The sequence below is a fragment of the Pleurodeles waltl genome, chromosome 3_1 (assembly GCF_031143425.1).
Source record: "Pleurodeles waltl isolate 20211129_DDA chromosome 3_1, aPleWal1.hap1.20221129, whole genome shotgun sequence".
NCBI lineage: Eukaryota > Metazoa > Chordata > Amphibia > Caudata > Salamandridae > Pleurodeles > Pleurodeles waltl.
The window spans coordinates 1,311,215,488-1,311,234,349 of NC_090440.1; the positions used below are offsets into that span (position 1 = coordinate 1,311,215,488).

Here is an 18,862-nt window from a genome sequence, read left to right on the forward strand (position 1 = left end):
GATCCCAGTGGTCTGTAGCACGGACCCTGGTACTGCCAAACTGCCCTTCCTGGGATTTCACTGCAGCTGCTGCTGCTGCCAACCCCTCAGACAGGCATCTGCCCTCCTGGGGTCCAGCCAGGCCTGGCCCAGGATGGCAGAACAAAGAACTTCCTCTGAGAGAGGGTGTGACACCCTCTCCCTTTGGAAAATGGTGTGAAGGCAGGGGAGGAGTAGCCTCCCCCAGCCTCTGGAAATGCTTTGTTGGGCACAGAGGTGCCCAATTCTGCATAAGCCAGTCTACACCGGTTCAGGGGGGGACCCCTTAGCCCTGCTCTGGCGCGAAACTGGACAAAGGAAAGGGGAGTGACCACTCCCCTGACCTGCACCTCCCCTGGGAGGTGTCCAGAGCTCCTCCAGTGTGCTCCAGACCTCTGCCATCTTGGAAACAGAGGTGCTGCTGGCACACTGGACTGCTCTGAGTGGCCAGTGCCACCAGGTGACGTCAGAGACTCCTTGTGATAGGCTCCTTCAGGTGTTGCTAGCCTATCCTCTCTCCTAGGTAGCCAAACCCTCTTTTCTGGCTATTTAGGGTCTCTGTCTCTGGGGAAACTTTAGATAACGAATGCAAGAGCTCAGCCGAGTTCCTCTGCATCTCTCTCTTCACCTTCTGATAAGGAATCGACTGCTGACCGCGCTGGAAGCCTGCAAAACTGCAACAAAGTAGCTAAGACGACTACTGCAACTCTGTAACGCTGATCCTGCCGCCTTCTCGACTGTTTTCCTGTTTGTGCATGCTGTGGGGGTAGTCTGCCTCCTCTCTGCACCAGAAGCTCCGAAGAAATCTCCCGTGGGTCGACGGAATCTTCCCCCTGCAACCGCAGGCACCAAAAAGCTGCATTAACGGTCCCTTGGGTCTCCTCTCAGCACGACGAGCGAGGTCCCTCGAATCCAGCGACTCTGTCCAAGTGACCCCCACAGTCCAGTGACTCTTCAGTCCAAGTTTGGTGGAGGTAAGTCCTTGCCTCACCTCGCTGGGCTGCATTGCTGGGAACCGCAACTTTTGCAGCTACTCCGGCCCCTGTGCACTTCCGGCGGAAATCCTTTGTGCACAGCCAAGCCTGGGTCCACGGCACTCTAACCTGCATTGCACGACTTTCTAAGTTGGTCTCCGGCGACGTGGGACTCCTTTGTGTAACTTCGGGTGAGCACCGTTTCACGCATCCTCGTAGTGCCTGTTTCTGGCACTTCTCCGGGTGCTACCTGCTGCTGAGAGGGCTCCTTGTCTTGCTCGACGTCCCCTCTCTCTCCTGGTCCAATTTGCGACCTCCTGGTCCCTCCAGGGCCACAGCAGCGTCCAAAAACGCAAAACGCATGATTTGCAGCTAGCAAGGCTTGTTGGCGTTCTTTCGGCGGGAAAATACTTCTGCACGACTCTCCACGGCGAGTGGGATCCGTCCACCAAAGGGGAAGTCTCTAGCCCTTTTCGTTCCTGCAGAAACCTCAGCTTCTTCTGTCCAGTAGAAGCTTCTTTGCACCCACAGCTGGCATTTCCTGGGCATCTGCCCATCTCCGACTTGCTTGTGACTTTTGGACTTGGTCCTCTTGTTCCACAGGTACCCTAGATTGGAAATCCACAGTTGTTGCATTGTTGGTTTGTGTCTTTCCTGCATTATTCCTCTAACACGACTTCTTTGTCCTTAGGGGAACTTTAGTGCACTTTGCACTCACTTTTCAGGGTCTTGGGGAGGGTTATTTTTCTAACTCTCACTATTTTCTAATAGTCCCAGCGACCCTCTACAAGGTCACATAGGTTTGGGGTCCATTCGTGGTTCGCATTCCACTTTTGGAGTATATGGTTTGTGTTGCCCCTATCCCTATGTTTCCCCATTGCATCCTATTGTAACTGTACATTGTTTGCACTGTTTTCTAAGACTATACTGCATATTTTTGCTATTGTGTATATATATCTTGTGTATATTTCCTATCCTCTCACTGAGGGTACACTCTAAGATACTTTGGCATATTGTCATAAAAATAAAGTACCTTTATTTTTAGTATAACTGTGTATTGTGTTTTCTTATGATATTGTGCATTTGACACTAAGTGGTACTGTAGTAGCTTCACACGTCTCCTAGTTCAGCCTAAGCTGCTCTGCTAAGCTACCATTTTCTATCAGTCTAAGCTGCTAGACACCCTATACACTAATAAGGGATAACTGGGCCTGGTGCAAGGTGCAAGTACCCCTTGGTACTCACTACAAGCCAGTCCAGCCTCCTACATTGGTTGTGCAGCGGTGGGATAAGTGCTTTGAGACTACTTACCACTCTTGTCATTGTACTTTTCATAAGAGAAAAATATACAAAACAAGGTCAGTGTATATACACATAGCCAAAAAGTTTTGCATTTCCTCTTTTTCACTCTTTTCTAAGTGCTGAAAAGTACTTCTAAACTTTCAAAAAGTTCTTAAAAGTTTAAAAAGTTTTTTTTTCTGTCTTTCTAAAAAGTTCTGAAAACTTTTTTCTCTTTTTCTATCACTTTAACTCTCTCTAAAAATGTCTGACACAGGCCAAAATGTTGATCTGTCCAAACTTGCATATGATCACCTTAGCTGGAAAGGAGCAAGGAGTCTCTGCATAGAGAGAGGTTTGAGTGTAGGGAAGATTCCTTCTTTGGAATTATTGCTTAACATGCTTAGAGAACAAGATATGGCCATAGGGGCCACATCTGTTGAAAAAGTAGCAAATGGTTCCCAATCTGATCCAGGGACTCCCCCAGGAAAAGATTCAGGAAAGAAACTTCCTAGCCTGCCCATTACTAGACAGTCTAGCATAGTTGGTAATGATGGAGAGCCTCACCATACAAATAGTGTTGTCTCACATCATAGCAAAAGCATTTATTCTCACCATACTGGTAGTGATGTTTCTGTTAGCCAAGCTGTTAGGGTTGCTTCTGTAAGGGACAGGTCTCCTTCTGTTCATTCTTCTGTGTCTAAGAATGTCCCTCCCACCAACCCTGATGACAGAATGTTAGAGAGGGAACTCAATAAGTTGAGAGTGGAACAAACCAGACTGAAGCTTAAAAAGCAACAGCTGGATTTGGATAGACAGTCTTTTGAACTAGAGAAAGAAAGACAGAAGTTGGGTTTAGATACCCATGGTGGCAGCAGCAGTATTCCCCATAGTCATCCTGCAAAAGAGCATGATTCCAGGAATCTGCATAAGATAGTTCCCCCTTATAAGGAGGGGGATGACATTAACAAGTGGTTTGCTGCACTTGAGAGGGCCTGTGTTGTACAGGATGTCCCTCAAAGGCAGTGGGCTGCTATCCTATGGCTATCATTTAGTGGAAAAGGTAGGGATAGGCTCCTTACTGTGAAAGAAAATGATGCTAATAATTTCCAAGTTCTTAAGAATGCACTCCTGGATGGTTATGGCTTAACCACTGAACAGTACAGGATAAAGTTCAGAGAGACCAAAAAGGAGTCTTCACAAGACTGGGTTGATTTCATTGACCATTCAGTGAAGGCCTTGGAGGGGTGGTTACATGGCAGTAAAGTTACTGATTATGACAGCCTGTATAACTTGATCCTGAGAGAGCATATTCTTAATAATTGTGTGTCTGATTTGTTGCACCAGTACTTGGTGGACTCTGATCGGACCTCTCCCCAAGAATTGGGAAAGAAGGCAGACAAATGGGTCAGAACAAGGGTGAACAGAAAAGTTCATACAGGGGGTGACAAAGAGAACACTAAGAAGAAAGATGGTGAAAAATCTCAAGATAAGCATGGGGACAAGGGTAAAACCAAAGATTCCACTTCAAATCTTAAACACTCTTCAGGGGGTGGGGATAAAACAAATTCTTCCTCTTCTTCTCAACCTACACAATTTAAAAAGCCTTGGTGCTTTGTGTGTAAAAACAGAGGCCAAAGGTCAGGGGATAAGTCCTGTCCAGGTAAACCCCCTGAGCCTACCACCACTAATACATCAAGCTCTAGTGCCCCTAGCAGTAGTGGTACTAGTGGTGGGACTGCTGGCAACAGTCAAGCAAAGGGTGTAGTTGGGTTCACTTATGGGTCCATCATAGAAACTGGGGTAGTCAGTCCCAAGACAGTTTCTGTCACACCTAGTGGCATTGGCCTTGCCACACTGGCTGCTTGTCCCCTTACAGTGGATAAGTACAGGCAGACAGTTTCAATAAATGGTGTTGAGGCCTTGGCCTACAGGGACACAGGTGCCAGTATCACTTTGGTGACTGAAAATCTAGTGCACCCTGATCAACACATCATTGGACAACAGTATAAGATTATTGATGTCCATAACTCCACTAAGTTTCTTCCCTTAGCTATAATTCAGTTTAGTTGGGGTGGAGTTACTGGCCCTAAGCAGGTGGTGGTATCACCTAGCTTACCTGTAGACTGTCTCTTAGGTAATGACCTAGAGGCCTCAGGTTGGGCTGATGTAGAGTTTTATGCCCATGCAGCCATGCTGGGCATCCCTGAGGAATTGTTCCCTCTCATTTCTACTGAAATGAAAAAGCAAAGGAGAGAAGGCCTGAAAACTCAGGATCCCTCTCCATCAACAGGTAAAAAGGGTATCACAGTATCCCCTAACCACCCTACCATTCAGGATACCATTCCTGTGGTGGGAGAAACCTCTCCTGGGGTGGCACCTGTTCCAAGGGAATCATCAGTTGGCAAAACTGTACTCCCTGAGGTGGAAGTACCTCTCTGTGGGATAACTAACATTGGTGAGAAAAAGAGCACCATTTTAGTTAACATGGAGCATCCCTCCAACCCTCCCAGAGAAACTTTAGTGCAGAAACTCTGCACTGCCTCACAACACTCAGGACAGCATCCCTGCCCTGCTCCAACTCAAGAGAAACAGCATCCCTGTTCTCTCTTCCAGCCATATGGACAAAGTTTTTGCCCAGCTATGGCTTTACTGAGACAGCATCCCTGTCTGGCATTTCCATCATTACAAATAGGTTCAGTGGATAATTCCCACTGCTCTAAACTAAAACTTACTGATAGAAACTCTGAAAATACATATTCACATTGTTACTTAGCTAAAAAACTTCAAACAGGGTGGTTTACATCCCCACAGGGAAGTAACCATATAGTGGATAATAAAGGGAGTAACCAGTCTATTGCAGAGCTACTCTCTACTTATCACCACTTAGACAATAAAGTCTCAACTGGCCAAGGTTAGCCTTATTGTCCTTCGTTTGGGGGGGGGGGGGGGTTGTGTGAGAAAGTAGCCTCTTTCTAGCCTTGTTACCCCCACTTTTGGCCTGTTTGTGAGTGTATGCCAGGGTGTTTTCACTGTCTCATTGGGATCCTGCTAGCCAGGGCCCAGTGCTCATAGTGAAAACCCTATGTTCTCAGTATGTTTGTTATGTGTCACTGGGACCCTGCTAGTCAGGACCCCAGTGCTCATAAGTTTGTGGCCTATATGTGTGTGTTCCCTGTGTAGTGCCTAACTGTCTCACTGAGGCTCTGCTAACCAGAACCTCAGTGGTTATGCTCTCTCATTTATTTCAAATTGTCACTAACAGGCTAGTGACCAATTTTACCAATTTACATTGGCTTACTGGAACACCCTTATAAATCCCTAGTATATGGTACTAAGGTACCCAGGGTATTGGGGTTTCAGGAGATCCCTATGGGCTGCAGCATTTCTTTTGCCACCCATAGGGAGCTCTGACAATTCTTACACAGGCCTGCCACTGCAGCCTGAGTGAAATAACGTCCACGTTATTTCACAGCCATTTTACACTGCACTTAAGTAACTTATAAGTCACCTATATGTCTAACCTTTACCTGGTAAAGGTTAGGTGCAAAGTTACTTAGTGTGAGGGCACCCTGGCACTAGCCAAGGTGCCCCCACATTGTTCAGAGCCAATTCCCTGAACTTTGTGAGTGCGGGGACACCATTACACGCGTGCACTACATATAGGTCACTACCTATATGTAGCTTCACAATGGTAACTCCGAATATGGCCATGTAACATGTCTATGATCATGGAATTGCCCCCTCTATGCCATCCTGGCATAGTTGGCACAATCCCATGATCCCAGTGGTCTGTAGCACAGACCCTGGTACTGCCAAACTGCCCTTCCTGGGGTTTCACTGCAGCTGCTGCCAACCCCTCAGACAGGCATCTGCCCTCCTGGGGTCCAGCCAGGCCTGGCCCACGATGGCAGAACAAAGAACTTCCTCTGAGAGAGGGTGTGACACCCTCTCCCTTTAGAAAATGGTGTGAAGGCAGGGGAGGAGTAGCCTCCCCCAGCCTCTGGAAATGCTTTGTTGGGCACAGAGGTGCCCAATTCTGCATAAGCCAGTCTACACCGGTTCAGGGAACCCCTTAGCCCTGCTCTGGCGCGAAACTGGACAAAGGAAAGGGGAGTGACCACTCCCCTGACCTGCACCTCCCCTGGGAGGTGTCCAGAGCTCCTCCAGTGTGCTCCAGACCTCTGCCATCTTGGAAACAGAGGTGCTGCTGGCACACTGGACTGCTCTGAGTGGCCAGTGCCACCAGGTGACGTCAGAGACTCCTTGTGATAGGCTCCTTCAGGTGTTGCTAGCCTATCCTCTCTCCTAGGTAGCCAAACCCTCTTTTCTGGCTATTTAGGGTCTCTGTCTCTGGGGAAACCTTAGATAACGAATGCAAGAGCTCAGCCGAGTTCCTCTGCATCTCTCTCTTCACCTTCTGATAAGGAATCGACTGCTGACCGCGCTGGAAGCCTGCAAAACTGCAACAAAGTAGCTAAGACGACTACTGCAACTCTGTAACGCTGATCCTGCCGCCTTCTCGACTGTTTTCCTGTTTGTGCATGCTGTGGGGGTAGTCTGCCTCCTCTCTGCACCAGAAGCTCCGAAGAAATCTCCCGTGGGTCGACGGAATCTTCCCCCTGCAACCGCAGGCACCAAAAAGCTGCATTAACGGTCCCTTGGGTCTCCTCTCAGCACGACGAGCGAGGTCCCTCGAATCCAGCGACTCTGTCCAAGTGACCCCCACAGTCCAGTGACTCTTCAGTCCAAGTTTGGTGGAGGTAAGTCCTTGCCTCACCTCGCTGGGCTGCATTGCTGGGAACCGAGACTTTTGCAGCTACTCCGGCCCCTGTGCACTTCCGGCGGTAATCCTTTGTGCACAGCCAAGCCTGGGTCCACGGCACTCTAACCTGCATTGCACGACTTTCTAAGTTGGTCTCCGGCGACGTGGGACTCCTTTGTGTAACTTCGGGTGAGCACCGTTTCACGCATCCTCGTAGTGCCTGTTTCTGGCACTTCTCCGGGTGCTACCTGCTGCTGAGAGGGCTCCTTGTCTTGCCCGACGTCCCCTCTCTCTCCTGGTCCAATTTGCGACCTCCTGGTCTCTCCAGGGCCACAGCAGCGTCCAAAAACGCTAACCGCATGATTTGCAGCTAGCAAGGCTTGTTGGCGTTCTTTTGGCAGGAAAATACTTCTGCACGACTCTCCACGGCGAGAGGGATCCGTCCACCAAAGGGGAAGTCTCTAGCCCTTTTCGTTCCTGCAGAAACCTCAGCTTCTTCTGTCCAGTAGAAGCTTCTTTGCACCCACAGCTGGCATTTCCTGGGCATCTGCCCATCTCCGACTTGCTTGTGACTTTTGGACTTGGTCCCCTTGTTCCACAGGTACCCTAGATTGGAAATCCACAGTTGTTGCATTGTTGGTTTGTGTCTTTCCTGCATTATTCCTCTAACACGACTTCTTTGTCCTTAGGGGAACTTAAGTGCACTTTGCACTCACTTTTCAGGGTCTTGGGGAGGGTTATTTTTCTAACTCTCACTATTTTCTAATAGTCCCAGCGACCCTCTACAAGGTCACATAGGTTTGGGGTCCATTCGTGGTTCGCATTCCACTTTTGGAGTATATGGTTTGTGTTGCCCCTATCCCTATGTTTCCCCATTGCATCCTATTGTAACTATACATTGTTTGCACTGTTTTCTAAGACTATACTGCATATTTTTGCTATTGTGTATATATATCTTGTGTATATTTCCTATCCTCTCACTGAGGGTACACTCTAAGATACTTTGGCATATTGTCATAAAAATAAAGTACCTTTATTTTTAGTATAACTGTGTATTGTGTTTTCTTATGATATTGTGCATATGACACTAAGTGGTACTGTAGTAGCTTCACACGTCTCCTAGTTCAGCCTAAGCTGCTCTGCTAAGCTACCATTTTCTATCAGCCTAAGCTGCTAGACACCCTATACACTAATAAGGGATAACTGGGCCTGGTGCAAGGTGCAAGTACCCCTTGGTACTCACTACAAGCCAGTCCAGCCTCCTACAGTCATCCATTGACTGGAGTAGAAGGAGCATGTCTAAGGTACATTCACCTACCCACTAGCTGACATGTGCTGCTCCGCAGCCATATCACAGAATTCTCTAGCGAAAGGGAACTGTCAGGTGAAAACAATGTTTTGAATGGGTCGCAGTAAAAATAAGGTTCTCTCCATAGAAGTAGCTGGTCCAAAAACATCATTTCTGTAGACACACAGGAACAGAATGACCAACCAAGGCCCTTTTGGTAATGTAAGTGTAAAAATGATCTATAGTGTGCACCTGAGATACATCATAGGAATTAATATTTAAAGTAGGTTCATGGTTGAACATGATGGCTTTGAATTTTATAGAAGGATAGCATTGGAATATATCGACATTGGTTGGCCGCTGTGGAATTCCTGGACAATAGAGCTCATTGATTAGGCAGGTAGCTTTTACATCGGATATGACATGGCGTTTAATGATAATGTTTCTAAAAACTAACTCATTGCTCCTTTTGGCATGAAAAATAGGATAGACAGTCTCTGGAGGACAGCAATTCTTCTAATTTGACTTTATGAAAAAAATACTTAAGACAAAATCTAGCCCTTTACTTGAAAATATAGGTTTGAAAGAAAAATAAAGGAAGCCTTTCTAGATAGCCACGCTTGGTAGTTGGGACAGCTTGGGAAATGAACCCCTGTTAAGTTTGGACTTGCATTGGCCAGGAGGAGTAGGTACAACTTAGGCCTTTTCTAATTTGGGTAATTTCAGGATGCCAGCCTAGCCTGCTCTTCCACAACCCACTTCATCATAGGGTTGGCTTTGGTCAGGAGTAAACAGTGTAAAATAAGTAAATGAAATAGTGCATGGCTACTGCTTTTTTGTCACCAATGCCCATTTTTGGTCTTTTAAGTTACTACTACACTTTCCACAGAATATCTTTCTTCCATAATTTGCTATACCGATTATTGGCCCTTTTATAATTACCCGGGATTTTGGTGTGCTGTCACACAATTTTTCACTGCCCCTTGGGCAAAGCTGTGTAGTCATTATTATAAATGTAGGTTGTTTGTCTCTTACTCTCTCACACATACCCACGTCCATCAGACAGCCAGATTCTGTCCCACATAGCAGAAAAGGTGCATCTCGGTGGTCGTCCCATATGCCATGACCACGCTTGCCATATAAGCGTAAAACAAAAAACAACACCTTTCCAACTCTGAACTCTAGATGGTGTAGCTTGTTTTTCATGTGAACATGACTTAACATCACACATAGAGGGTTGCAAGAACAATACAGTTACCAAAAAGTTATACAGTATAATAGCATATGATGTTTAAAGTCACTTACATCGTGAAGTTGTTCATTGGTCTCTTTATTTTTCTAAAAGGAGAAAAGAAATTCAGAAATTAAACTCCTACAATGCAAACATGTATTTCAAATGCTATAATTTAGTCCTGGTTTAATCTTCCCTTCCCAAATGCTTCTAATTGTAATTGTGTGTTGACTATGAGTAATAATACCCAATAGTGTTAACTAATACATTGCTTGTAAACTTGATCTCAAATGTATGATTCCTGTTAACCCCATAGCAGCATGGATGAAAGAAATCGACTATGGCCCTGCCAATCTCTCTGTGGAACTAAGACAATAACACATCTGGTGTACTGCCTCCCATGTGTCCCACTACCTTATTTAGAACCCAGAAATAAAGTAGTTAAACAAATAATAATACTCAATAGCAATCCAGAAGCAATGGTTACAATACATATAAAAGTATGATTAGAAAGGAATCATAGTTACAGCGAAGCAGACACACACCTGTTGACAATATTGGTCAGAGTGAAAGGAGTACATCGTGACTTTAAGAATGTAACATAATTGTGGGAAAATAGGAGCAGTGCTTCATTTCAGCCATTGTTTTCCAGTGGGGGGCATCAGCACTCATTTTAGAGGGTCAGCACAAATTTTTCTGTATCAGGAATTTACTGCGAGCAAAAGACACATACAGGAAAGACAGAGGAAGAGAAAAACAAGAAACCATGACAAAGGGAGAAAGCAGAAAGCTGCAAGAGTGAGCTGAAGGGGCAATGAGTGGCTGCTGATGGAGTAAAGAGGCCCAAGAAGGCGTTAAGATCACGCTGCCTCAGTATTCTGTGCTCGTATATTTAATTGTCGCAGCAACAACTTTAAAAGGAGTTCTTTGGACAACAGCACATTTTTATTTATAAATTAAGCACTGAATAGGAGATACGGCAATTATCGTTAGCTGTGGAAAGGATGACAAATAGAGGATATCTAAGTGACAGATACTGAAAACACAAAAGAATATTGGCAACGTAACATAAACAAAAGGATTGCATTTATGAAAGGAAATTTGATTGCCAATTCACAGAATATCTATTTTTAACAGTGTGCAAGAGTGAGTGCTTGACATATGCATTTTAGTAAATCCCTTGGTATAGCAGAGATTCGTCTACTTTACAGTAATATACTGACAGGCCTAGGAAGGAAGGCTGGTGACTGTCCTTATGCTACCTATCTTGCCAGGGGCCATGAAATCCAATATGCCATTGAACCGCACGTGACTTGATTCTTGAGGTAGACCATTCACCAGTCTAAAAGGGAGTTAGATTGCAGTGAATTAGTTTCCATGAAAAAATGCTGTTTGTCATCCATTGACTGGAGTAGAAGGAGCATGTCTAAGGTACATTCACCTACCCACTAGCTGACATGTGCTGCTCCGCAGCCATATCACAGAATTCTCTAGCGAAAGGGAACTGTCAGGTGAAAACAATGTTTTGAATTGGTCGCAGTAAAAATAAGGTTCTCTCCATAGAAGTAGCTGGTCCAAAAACATCATTTCTGTAGACACACAGGAACAGAATGACCAACCAAGGCCCTTTTGGTAATGTAAGTGCAAAAATGATCTATAGTGTGCACCTGAGATACATCACAGGAATTAATATTTAAAGTAGGTTCATGGTTGAACATGATGGCTTTGAATTTTAAAGAAGGATAGCATTGGAATATATCGACATTGGTTGGCCGCTGTGGAATTCCTGGACAATAGAGCTCATTGATTAGGCAGGTAGCTCTTACATCGGATATGACATGGCGTTTAATGATAATGTTTCTAAAAACTAACTCATTGCTCCTTTTGGCATGAAAAATAGGATAGACAGTCTCTGGAGGACAGCAAATCTTCTAATTTGACTTTATGAAAAAAATACTTAAGACAATATCTAGCCCTTTACTTGAAAATATAGGTTTGAAAGAAAAATAAAGGAAGCCTTTCTAGATAGCCACGCTTGGTAGCTGGGACAGCTTGGGAAATGAACCCCTGTTAAGTTTGGACTTGCATTGGCCAGGAGGAGTAGGTAGAACCTAGGCCTTTTCTAATTTGGGTAATTTCAGGATGCCAGCCTAGCCTGCTCTTCCACAACCCACTTCATCATAGGGTTGGCTTTGGTCAGGAGTAAACAGTGTAAAATAAGTAAATGAAATAGTGCATGGCTACTGCTTTTGTCACCAATGCCCATTTTTGGTCTTTTAAGTTACTACTACACTTTCCACAGAATATCTTTCTTGCATAATTTGCTATACCGATTATTGGCCCTTTTATAATTACCCGGGATTTTGGTGTGCTGTCAGTCAATTCTTCACTGCCCCTTGGGCAAAGCTGTGTAGTCATTGTTATAAATGTAGGTTGTTTGTCTCTTGCTCTCTCACACATTCCCCCGTCCATCAGACAGCCAGATTCTGTGCCACATAGCAGAAAAGGTGCATCTCGGTGGTCGTCCCACATGCCATGACAATGCTTGCCATATAAGCGTAAAACAAAAAACAACTGTAGGAGGCTGGACTGGCTTGTAGTGAGTACCAAGGGGTACTTGCACCTTGCACCAGGCCCAGTTATCCCTTATTAGTGTATAGGGTGTCTAGCAGCATAGGCTGATAGATAATGGTAGCTTAGCAGATCAGCTTAGGCTGAACTAGGAGACGAGTGAAGCTCCTACAGTACCACTAGTGTCATATGCACAATATCATAAGAAAACACAATACACAGATATACTAAAAATAAAGGTACTTTATTTTTATGACAATATGCCAAAAGTATCTCAGTGAGTACCCTCAGTATGAGGATAGCAAATATACACAAGATATATGTACACAACACCAAAATATGCAGTAATAGTATTAGAAAACAGTGCAAACAATGTATAGTTACAATAGGATGCAATGGAGACATATAGGGATAGGGGCAACACAAACCATATACTCCAAAAGTGGAATGCGAACCACAAATGGACCCCAAACCTATGTGACCTTGTAGAGGGTCGCTGGGACTATTAGAAAATAGTAAGGGTTAGAAAAATAGCCCATCCCAAGACCCTGAAAAGTGAGTGCAAAGTGCACTAAAGTTCCCCAAAGGACATAGAAGTCGTGATAGGGGAATTCTGCAGGAAAGACACAAACCAGCAATGCAACAACAATGGATTTCCAGTCGAGGGTACCTGTGGGACAAGGGGACCAAGTCCAAAAGTCACAAGCAAGTCGGAGATGGGCAGATGCCCAGGAAATGCCAGCTGTGGGTGCAAAGAAGCTGCTATTGGACAGGAGAAGCTTAGGTTTCTGCAGGAACGACAAGGGCTAGAGACTTCCCCTTTGGAGGACGGATCCCTCACGCCGTGGAGAGTGGTGCAGAAGTGTTTTCCCGCCAAAAGACCGCCAACAAGCCTTACAAGCTGCAAATCGTGCCGTTAGTGTTTTTGGATGCTGCTGTGGCCCAGGAGGGACCAGGATGTCGCCAATTGCATCAGGGGACAGAGGGGGCATCGAGCAAGACAAAGAGCCCTCTCAGCAGCAGGCAGCACCCGCAGAAGTGCCAGAAACAGGCACTACGAGGATGCGTGAAATGGTGCTCACCCGAAGTCGCACAAAGGAGTCCCACGTCGCCGGAGAACAACTTAGGAGGTCGTGCAATGCAGGTTAGAGTGCCGTGGACGCAGGCTGGACTGTGCACAAAGGATTTCCGCCGGAAGTGCACGGAGGCCGGAGTAGCTGCAAAAGTCGCTGTTCCCAGCAATGCAGTCTGGCGTGGGGAGGGAAGGACTTACCTCCACCAAACTTGGACTGAAGAGTCACTGGACTGTGGGAGTCACTTGGACAGAGTTGCTGAATTCAAGGGACCTCGCTCGTCGTGCTGAGAGGAGACCCAGGGAACCGGTGATGCAGTTCTTTGGTGCCTGCGGTTGCAGGGGGACGTTTCCGTTGACCCACGGGAGATTTCTTCTGAGCTTCTAGTGCAGAGAGGAGGCAGACTACCCCCACAGCATGCACCACCAGGAAAACAGTCGAGAAGGCGGCAGGATCAGCGTTACAGAGTTGCAGTAGTCGTCTTCGCTACTATGTTGCAGTTTTGCAGGTTTCCAGCGCGGTCAGCATTCGATTCCTTGGCAGAAGGTGAAGAGAGAGATGCAGAGGAACTCGGATGAGCTCTTGCATTCGTTATCTAAGGAATCCCAAGAGACAGAGACCCTAAATAGCCAGAAAAGAGGGTTTGGCTACCTAGGAGAGAGGATAGGCTAGCAACACCTGAAGGAGCCTATCAGAAGGAGTCTCTGACGTCACATGATGGCACTGGCCACTCAGAGCAGTCCAGTGTGCCAGCAGCACCTCTGTTTCCAAGATGGCAGAGGTCTGGAGCACACTGGAGGACCTCTGGACACCTCCCAGGGGAGGTGCAGGTCAGGGGAGTGGTCACTCCCCTTTCCTTTGTCCAGTTTCGCGCCAGAGCAGGGCTAAGGGGTCCCTGAACCGGTGTAGACTGGCTTATGCAGAAATGGGCACCATGTGTGCCCATGAAAACATTTCCAGAGGCTGGGGGAGGCTACTCCTCCCCTGCCTTCACACCATTTTCCAGAGGGAGAGGGTGTAACACCCTCTCTCAGAGGACGTCCTTTGTTCTGCCATCCTGGGCCAGGCCTGGCTGGACCCCAGGAGGGCAGAAGCCTGTCTGAGGGGTTGGCAGCAGCGGCAGCTGCAGTGAAACCCCGGGAAAGGCAGTTTGGCAGTACCAGGGTCTGTGCTACAGACCACTGGGATCATGGGATTGTGCCAACTATGCCAAGATGGCATAGAGGGGGCAATTCCATTTTCATAGACATGTTACATGGCCATATTCGGAGTTACCATTGTGAAGCTACATATAGGTAGTGACCTATATGTAGTGCACGCGTGTAATGGTGTCCCCGCACTCACAAAGTCCGGGGAATTGGCCCTGAACAATGTGGGGGCACCTTGGCTAGTGCCAGGGTGCCCTCACACTAAGTAACTTTGCACCTAACCTTTACCAGGAAAAGGTTAGACATATAGGTGACTTATAAGTTACTTAAGTGCAGTGTAAAATGGCTGTGAAATAACGTGGACGTTATTTCACACAGGCTACACTGGCAGGCCTGTGTAAGAATTGTCAGAGCTCCCTATGGGTGGCAAAAGAAATGCTGCAGCCCATAGGGATCTCCTGGAACCCCAATACCCTGGGTACCTCAGAACCATATACTAGGGAATTATAAGGGTGTTCCAGTAAGCCAATGTAAATTGGTAAAATTGGTCACTAGCCTGTTAGTGACAATTTGAAAGAAATGAGAGAGCATAACCACTGAGGTTCTGATTAGCAGAGCCTCAGTGAGACAGTTAGTCACTACACAGGTAACACATTCAGGCACACTTATGAGCACTGGGGCCCTGACTGACAGGGTCCCAGTGACACATACAACTAAAACAACATATATACAGTGAAAAATGGGGGTAACATGCCAGGCAAGATGGTACTTTCCTACACAACCCCCCCCCCAAACGAAGGACAATAAGACTAGCCATGACATGATGAGTCTTCATTGTCTAAGTGGAAATATCTGGAGAGTCCATCTGCATTGGAGTGGCTACTCCCAGGTCTATGTTCCACTGTATAGTCCATTCCCTGTAGGGATATGGACCACCTCAACAATTTAGGATTTTCACCTTTCATTTGTTTTAGCCAAAGTAGAGGTTTGTGGTCTGTCTGAACAATGAAGTGAGTGCCAAACAGGTATGGCCTCAACTTCTTCAGTGCCCAGACCACAGCAAAGGCCTCCCTCTCAATGGCAGACCAACGCTTTTCTCTAGGGGTCAACCTCCTACTAATAAAAGCAACAGGTTGATCCTGGCCCTCAGAATTAAGTTGTGATAGGACTGCCCCTACTCCTAATTCAGATGCATCAGTCTGGACATATAATTTTTTAGAGTAACAAGGGCTTTTCAGGACAGGTGCAGAGCACATGGCCTGCTTCAGCTCCTCAAAAGCTTTCTGACAGTTTGCTGTGCATAATACCTTTTTAGGCATTTTCTTGGATGTGAGGTCATTAAAGGGGCTGCAATGGAGCCATAGTTCTTAATGAACCTCCTGTAATACCCAGTGAGGCCTAGGAAGGCTCTCACCTGAGTCTGAGTAGTAGGGGGAACCCAATCTATAATAGTTTGGATTTTCCCCTGAAGTGGTGCAATCTGTTCCCCACCAACAAGGAGTCCCAGATAAACCACCTTCCCCTGCCATATCTGGCACTTTGAAGCCTTGATAGTGAGGCCTGCCTTTTGCAGGGCCTCTAAAACTTTCCATAGGTGGACCAGGTGATCATCCCAACTGGAGCTAAAGACAGCTATATTGTCCAGATATGCTGCACTAAAAGCTTCCAGCCCTTGCAGGACTGTGTTCACCAACCTCTGAAAAGTGGCAGGTGCATTTTTCAATCCAAAAGGCATTACTGTGAATTGGTAATGGCCTCCAAAGGTTGAAAATGCAGTTTTAGGTTTAGCATCTTCTGATAATTTGATCTGCCAATACCCTGCAGTCAAATCAAAAGTGCTTAGGTACTTGGCAGATGCCAGTGTATCTATGAGCTCATCTGCCCTGGGTATAGGGTGAGCATCAGTTTTGGTTACCTGGTTGAGACCTCTGTAGTCTACACAAAACCGCATTTCCTTCTTTCCATCCTTGGAATGAGGTTTTGGTACAAGTACCACAGGAGAAGCCCATGGACTTTCAGAGTGCTCAACCACTCCCAGTTCTAATATTTTCTGCACCTCTTGCTTTATGCAGTCTCTGACATGGTCAGGCTGCCTATAGATCTTACTTTTGACAGGCAAGCTGTCTCCAGTATCTATAGTGTGCTCACACCAATAAGTGGTACCTGGCACAGTAGAGAAGATTTCAGAAAACTGACCCAGGAGATTTATGCAATGGTCTTTCTGCTCAGCAGTAAGACAATCAGCCAAAGCTACACCTTCCACTAGAGCATCTTGTTCTGTGGAAGAGAAGAGATCAGGTAGAGGATCACTGTCTTCTTCCTGTCCCTCATCAGTTGCCATGAGCAGGGTGAGATCAGCCCTGTCATAGTAGGGTTTCAGGCGATTGACATGGAGCACCCTAAGGGGACTCCTGGCAGTGCCTAAGTCAACTAAGTAGGTGACTTCACCCTTTTTCTCAACAATTGTGTGGGGTCCACTCTATTTATCTTGGAGTGCTCTTGGGGCCACAGGCTCCAAGACCCACACTTTCTGCCCTGGTTTGTACTGAACCAAAACAGCCTTCTGGTCATGCCATTGCTTTTGGAGCTCTTGGCTGGCCTGAAGGTTTTTACTGGCCTTTTTCATGTACTCAGCCATCCTTGATCTGAGGCCAAGTACATAATCCACAATATCTTGCTTTGGAGCTTTTAAAGGTTGTTCCCAACCCTCCTTGACAAGTGTTAGTGGACCCCTAACAGGGTGTCCAAAGAGGAGTTCAAAGGGGCTGAAGCCCACCCCTTTCTGGGGTACCTCCCTGTAGGCAAAAAGGAGGCATGGTAACAGGATATCCCATCTCCTGCGGAGTTTTTCAGGGAGACCCATAATCATGCCTTTGAGAGTTTTGTTAAATCTCTCCACCAGTCCATTTGTTTGTGGATGATAGGGTGTAGTGAACTTGTAAGTCACACCACACTCCTTCCACATGGCCTTTAAGTAAGCAGACATGAAATTGCTTCCCCTGTCTGATACTACTTCCTTTGGGAAGCCCACCCTGGAAAATATTCCCAAGAGGGCCTTTGTCACTGCAGGTGCTGTAGTGGTCCTTAAAGGAATAGCTTTAGGATATCTTGTGGCATGGTCCACTACCACCAAGATAAACCTATTGCCTGAAGCAGTAGGAGGGTCAAGGGGGCCAACTATGTCAACCCCTACCCTTTCAAAGGGAACCCCAACCACAGGCAGTGGAATAAGGGGTGTCTTTGGAGTGCCACCTGTCTTGCCACTGGCTTGACAGGTTTCACAGGACTTACAAAACTCTTTTGTGTCCTCAGACATTCAAGGCCAATGAAACAAGGGAACAAGCCTGTCCCAAGTTTTCATTTGTCCCAGATGTCCAGCTAGGGGAATGTCGTGGGCTAGAGTTAGGAGGAACTTTCTGTACTCCTGAGGAATCACTAACCTCCTGGCAGTTCCAGGTTTAGGATCCCTTGCTTCAGTGTACAAGAGGTTGTCCTCCCAGTAAACTCTGTGAGAGTCACTGACATCCCCATTAGCCTGTTTGACAGCTTGCTGTCTTAGACCCTCTAATGTGGGACAGGTTTGCTGTGCCACACTCAGCTCCTCCCTGGCAGGCCCCCCTTCACCCAAAAGCTCAGCAGTGTCCGCTTCCAGCTCCTCTGGTGTAGGTTCTGCACAGGGTGGAAATTCTTCTTCCTCAGAAGTAGAATCCACTGTAGAGGGAGGGATAGTAGGAAGTGCTTTACTTCTACTAGCTCTAGCTTTAGGGAGCACTTGGTCCATTGTTCCAGGATCCAAGTTTCCCTGTCCTTTTTGCTTTTTGGCCTGAGCCGTGGTTAAAGCAAAAATATGCCCTGGGATGCCCAGCATTGCTGCATGGGCCTCCAACTCCACATCTGACCAAGCTGATGTCTCCAAATCATTTCCTAGTAGACAGTCTACAAGTAAATCTGTGGCTACCACAACTTTCTTTGGACCAGTAACCCCCCCCCCGGTTGAGATTTACAACAGCCATGGGGTGGCTAAGTGTGTTGTTGTGAGCATCGGTTACTTGGCACTGGTGACCAAGTAGGTGTTGTTCAGGGTGGACCAGTTTCTCTATGACCATAGTCACACTGGCACCAGTGTCCCTGTAGGCCTGAACCTCAACACCATTTATTAGGGGTAGCTGCTTGTACTTATCCATATTAAGGGGACAAGCAACTAAGGTGGCTAAATCAATAGCCCCCTCAGAGACTAACACAGCCTCTGTGGTCTCCCTAACAAGACCAACCCCAACTAAGTTACCAAAAGTGAGCCCAGCTACTCCCTTGGATTGGCTATTAGTAGGTTTGCTCCCACCACCACTGCTATTAGTAGGGACACTAGGTGTAGCAGTAGGGGTTGTAGTGGTAGGAGGCTTGGTGCTTTTCTGTGGACAACTGGGATCTGTTGTCCAATGGCCTTTTATTTTACATAAATAGCACCATGGTTTCTTTTCTTTGTTTTGATTAGAAGAGGATTTGGGCCCACCACCCC

General features: G+C 46.6%; 1 protein-coding gene across 1 annotated transcript in view; it reads right to left on the reverse strand.

Moving 5' to 3' along the window:
* Positions 1 to 9,628: 9,628 nt before the first annotated feature.
* LOC138283576 (uncharacterized) overlaps positions 9,629 to 18,862 on the reverse strand; it is a 267,761-nt gene continuing 258,527 nt past the window's right edge. Inside the window, exon 9 of the mRNA XM_069221514.1 lies at positions 9,629 to 9,661. The gene's annotated coding sequence lies outside the window, so the exon portion shown is untranslated. The remainder of the gene's footprint in view (positions 9,662 to 18,862) is intronic.